The following is a 5,669-nucleotide window of genomic DNA, read 5'->3' as shown; positions in this document are numbered from 1 at the left end:
TGCTATCTAGGTTTAGCGATAGGTTTAGTTAGCTTCGTTAGTTAGGTTAGTTAGTTAGTTAGCTTAATAGAAAGAATAGGAAGAAGAAGAAGAGGAGGAGGAGGAGAAGAGGAGAACAGGAGGAGGAGGAGGAGAAGAAGAAGAAGAAGAAGAAGAGGAGGAGGAGGAGGAGAAGACAAAAATAAGAAGGAGAAGAAGAAAAGAAGAAGAAAAGAAGAAGAGATGAAGAAGAGAAGAAGAGAACAAGAATACCTTCTCCTCCTTCTCCTTCTTCTCCTCCTTCTTCTCCTCCTCCTCCGTCTCCTTCTTCTTGATTTCTTCTTCTTCTTCTCCTCCTCCTCTTTCTTCTCCTCTATCTTATTCTCCTTACCTTATTTTCCCCAACAATGAGATAATTAGCCCATTTAGCTAAAATTTGGCCATTCTTCTCCTCTTTCATATTATCCTTGCTTTAATTAACCCAACAATGACATAATTAGCCCATTTAGCTCCAAAATACCATAATAAGCTCAAAATGGCATAAGAACCTTGGTTAGTTCATTAATATTATATACTTAGCTTGTTTTCCTCTAAAATGGTATAATTAGCCCATTTAGCTCAAAAAAGACATAATTAGGTAATTTAGCTCCAACAAGAGGAGAAGAGGAGAAGAAATAGGCAAAATGAAAAGAAAGAAGAAGAAGAAGAAGAAGAAGAAGAAGAAGAAGAAGAAGAGAAGAAGGAGTAGGAGGAGGAGGAGGAGGAGAAGGCCAAGGACCTTCTATCCTTCTCCTCCTCCTCCTTCTTCTCCTCCTCCTCCTTCTTCTTGATTTCTTTTTCTTCTCCTCCTCCTCCTCTTAATTCTCCTCTTTCATATTATCCTTGCTTTAATTAACCCAACAATGACATAATTAACCCATTTAGCTCCAAAATACCATAATAAGCTCAAAATGGCATAAGAACCTTGGTTAGCTCATTAATATTATATACTTAGCTAATTTTCCTCTAAAATGGGATAATTTGCCCATTTAGCTCAAAAAAGACAATAATTAGGTAATTTTAATCTTTATTATTCATGTACATATTATTATTCATGGCAGTCGTTCAATTTTTTTATGTTGTACTAATTTATTTTAATCTTTATCATGGCAAGTGTTGAAAGATGGTGGGCGCGGGTCCAGAGCGCTCGACGGGTTCTTCCGAGGCACCCCGCACGAGGGGTGGTACTTCCCTTCCACCCCTATCTCTCCGTAGAGCCTTGGCAGACAGTCTTTCGACACCAGTCGTGGGTTCTTCTTCGTCGGCGGCATTGCCCACTGGGAGAGGTGCTGGTCGGGTAGGGAAGAAGGGGAAGGGTACAGGGAGAGGTGGTGGCCGCGAAAGATCCAGGAGGACTGTTGAGCCGTCCTCGCCACCACCACCAGCTCATTCACCCGAGCATAGGACTAGTATGGTTGACCCATTTGCGGAGGAGGCTACGGGGACTCCGGTCCAGGAGCCTGGTGTTCACGGGCATTCGTCCCATGAGACTCCGGTCCAGGAGCAGCCTCGGGTCGAGGTGCATTAGGCCCAGGAGCAGCCGGAGGAGACTACAGTTCCGGAGGCTTCACCCGACGTGGAGAGGCCCGGATGGGAGCCCTGGCTGGATCGTACCGAGTTGCCGGATTGGACCGAGGGTCCGGGTGGCTCAAGGGGCGGGGATGGCAGGGATGAGCTTACGGATAGCGAGGGCGATGTGCAGGTGGACGGGGCCACCGTGTACAAGCATGGTAGTACACGTCTCCAGGTCGCCCCGGCTACCCGCGAGCAGAGGTCGGTGATTAAACCTGAAGGAGATAGGTAAGTACATTTACCCTTTTTGTAGCTTTTGCCTTCAAGTTTGTTCAAATATCTAATGCGCTGACCTTATCATACTGCAGGGGATGGGTACACCCTCTTGGAGTCCGCAGGCCGAACTCCGTTCTTGGTGTGCTTTGTCGGACAAATTTCCCGGGGTTTGTCACGTTGCCTGGTGAGGGTCAGGTTCCTACACTAGGATTTACCTGGGAGCACTACCAGGCTGCGCAGGCCCCGCTGGAGGAGATTATAGATGGTGTCTTGTGCCACACGAGGGCCGAGATGGTGATCAAGAGCTTTTGGGTAAATTATCCTTTTACAGAATCTAAAATTAACAATATAGCTAATTATTGTACTAATCGGTGTTTTACGTTTGATTGCATACCTTCTATAGGTGTGAGGATGGATATGAGGAGGAGGCGGCCAGGGTTCTCGAGGTCGAGTGTAGGCGGTTACTATAGAACTTGCGCCACGAGGCTCGGCCGCAGGCTATTCGAGATTACTACGCCACGCATGGTATTAAGAAGCAGAAGAAGGATTGCCGCGGAAAGTTTCTGAAGAAGGAGCAATACATGAAGGTAATTGCCTATTCTTAAGTCCTTCTACATAGTTTTCTTGATTTCATTCATAGGCGTAGCGCTGAAAATTCTTTCTAATAACTTACAGGTGCCCCCGAGATGGTGTGCGGATAAGATGGATTGTTGGGAGGCGTTGGTTGATGAGTGGTGCATAGGCAGCTGGCGAGCCATCCACGAGGATGCGAAGGATCGGCGTCGCCAAATGGTTGGTGTGCCACACCATCAAGGCAGCTCCAACTTACTTCAGTTTGGACGAAATTGGGTATGTGATTTGCTTCATGATTCATGCAATTCATTCTTGATGCTAATATTTTGTTCCTCTCTTTTAGGCGCATCACAATAAGACTGAGATGCCACACTTGTACGACCTTTATGGCATGGCCCATACTGCCTCGTACAAGAAGGCGAAGGCATTCTCTGAGTCTGACCTGGATGATCCCAATAACTTCACCAACATATCATCCCACCAGAAGCTCGTGGCATACAGGGACGCGGGGAAAGCTACGAAAGGGGATGACTTTAACCCTAGCCAGGAACCTTTGGATCCAGAGCTGGTGATGATATCTGGTGGCGGGAGGCCCCATAGCTCGATAGCCATTGGAGATGGGATAATACGTTGTCCACTCACTCTTCCGGAGATCAAGGCGCGCCGGTCGAGCAGATGTCCTGAGATAACGCCTCGTCCACGGCCAGTCGAACTTGCCATCGAGGTTAGTTGTACGGACTAAGAACACTTTCATCCATTTCATTATGTGTGTCACCATAGATCATTACTGTGGTAACGAGGAATGGTGTTTCAGGCTGCTCTTCAGAAAGAGAGAGCGGCAAACCAAGCTGCTCTTGAGAAAGAGAGACTGGCAAGCCATGCTGCTCTTCAGGCTGCTCTTGATGACAGGGACCAGACCACGGCACGATTGCTTGCGGAGGAGAGGGCCCGGAATGAGGCGGGTCAACGGGCCCTGTACGAGCTTTTTGTGGTATGTTTTTTTTCACATTAGCCAAATCATGTGTGTAATGTCTGTTTCAATACTAACTAATACGACCCACTCTTCGGGGTCTGTGCGAGAAGAGCGGTCAAGTCCCTCCGCCGATTCCCGTCTTCTCTTCGATTGGCACGGTGAGTTTCATTATAAACTAGTATTAATAATTGAGTGTCATCATGCTAACTGAGACATTGAAAAATATCTTTTCTGCAGAATAACTCCCGAGCGGCATCGCACGACCCTTCTCCAGGTCAACTATCTACAAACGAAATCGCCGCGAGCAACCGTGGTGTTTCTCCTCCTTGATGACCACTACGGTAAGTTTCTCCTCCAAACTTAGCTTGTTTTCCTCTAAAATGAGATAATTATCCCATTTAGCTCCAAGAAGACATAATTAGGTAATTTAGCTCCAACAAGAGGAGAATAAATAGGAAAAATGAAAAGAAAGAAGAAGAAGAAGAAGAAGAAGAAGAGAAGAAGGAGAAGGAGGAGGAGGAGGAGGAGGAGGAGGAGGAGGAGAAGGAGGAGAAGGCCAAGGACCTTCTAGTCCTTCTCATCCTCCTCCTTCTCCTTCTTGATTTCTTCTTATTCTCCTCCTCCTCCTCTTTCTTCTCCTCATTCATATTATCCTTGCTTTAATTTCCCCAACAATGACATAATTAGTCCATTTAGCTCCAAAATACCATAATAAGCTCAAAATGGCATGAGAACCTTGGTTAGCTCAAAAAATACATAATTAGGTAATTTAGCTCCAACAAGAGGAGAAGAGGAGAAGAAATAGGCAAAATGAAAAGAAAGAACAAGAAGAAGAAGAAGAAGAGAAGAAGGAGATGGAGGAGGAGGAGGTGGAGGAGAAGGCCAAGGACCTTCTATCCTTCTCCTCCTCCTCCTTCTTGATTTCTTTTTCTTCTCCTCCTCCTCCTCTTTATTCTCCTCTTTCATGTTATCTTTGCTTTAATTAACCCAACAATGACATAATTGGCCGATTTAGCTCCAAAATACCATAATAAGCTCAAAATGGCATAAGAACCTTGGTTAGCTCAGTAATATTATATACTTAGCTAGTTTTCCTCTAAAATGTGATAATTTGCCCATTTAGCTGACATAATTAGGTAATTTAGCTCCAACAAGAGGAGAAGAGGAGAAAAAATAGGCAAAATGAAAAGAAAGAAGAAGAAGAAGAAGAAGAAGAAGAAGAGAAGAAGGAGAAGGAGGAGGAGGAGGAGGAGGGGGAGGAGAAGGCCAAGGACCTTCTATCCTTCTCCTCCTCCTCCTTCTTGATTTCTTTTTATTCTCCTCCTCCTCCTCTTTCTTCTCCTCTTTCATATTATCCTTGCTTTAATTAACCCAACAATGACATAATTAGCCCATTTAGCTCCAAAATACCATAATAAGCTCAAAATGGCATAAGAACCTTGGTTAGCTCGGTAATATTATATACTTAGCTAGTTTTCCTCTAAAATTGGATAATTAGCCCATTTAGCTCAAAAAAGACATAATTAGGTAATTTAGCTCCAACAAGAGGAGAAGAGGAGAAGAAATAGGCAAAATGAAAAGAAAGAAGAAGAAGAAGAGAAGAGGGAGAAGGAGGAGGAGGAGGAGAAGGCCAAGGACCTTCTATCCTTCTCCTCCTCCTCCTTCTTGATTTCTTCTTCTTCTCCTCCTCCTCCTCTTTATTCTCCTCTTTCATATTATCCTTGCTTTTATTAACCCAACAATGACATAATTAGGCCATTTAGCTCCAAAATACCATAATAAGGTCAAAATGGCATAAGAACCTTGGTTAGCTCATTAATATTATATACTTAGCTAGTTTTCCTCTAAAATGGGATAATTATTCCATTTAGCTCAAAAAAGACATAATTAGGTAGTTTAGCTCCAACAAGAGGAGAAGAGGAGAATAAATAGGAAAAATTAAAAGAAAGAAGAAGAAGAAGAAGAAGAAGAAGAAGAGAAGAAGAAGGAGAAGGAGGAGGAGGAGGAGGAGGAGGAGGAGAAGGCCAAGGACGTTCTATCCTTCTCCTCCTCCTCCTTATCCTCCTCCTTCTTCTTGATTTCTTCTTCTTCTCCTCCTCCTCCTGTTTCTTCTCCTCTTTCATATTATCCTTGCTTTAATTAACCCGACAATGACATAATTAGCGCATTTAGCTCCAAAATACCATAATAAGCTCAAAATTGCATAAGAACCTTGGTTAGCTCATTAATATTATATACTTAGCTTGTTTTCCTCTAAAATGGGATAATTAGCCCATTTAGCTCAAAAAAGACATAATTAGGTAATTTAGCTCGAACA

Source organism: Hordeum vulgare, chromosome 2H, assembly GCF_904849725.1.
Source record: "Hordeum vulgare subsp. vulgare chromosome 2H, MorexV3_pseudomolecules_assembly, whole genome shotgun sequence".
In the NCBI taxonomy this organism is placed as follows: domain Eukaryota; kingdom Viridiplantae; phylum Streptophyta; class Magnoliopsida; order Poales; family Poaceae; genus Hordeum; species Hordeum vulgare.
The sequence above is the reverse complement of the archived record's forward strand: the minus strand, read 5'-3'. Positions refer to the sequence as shown.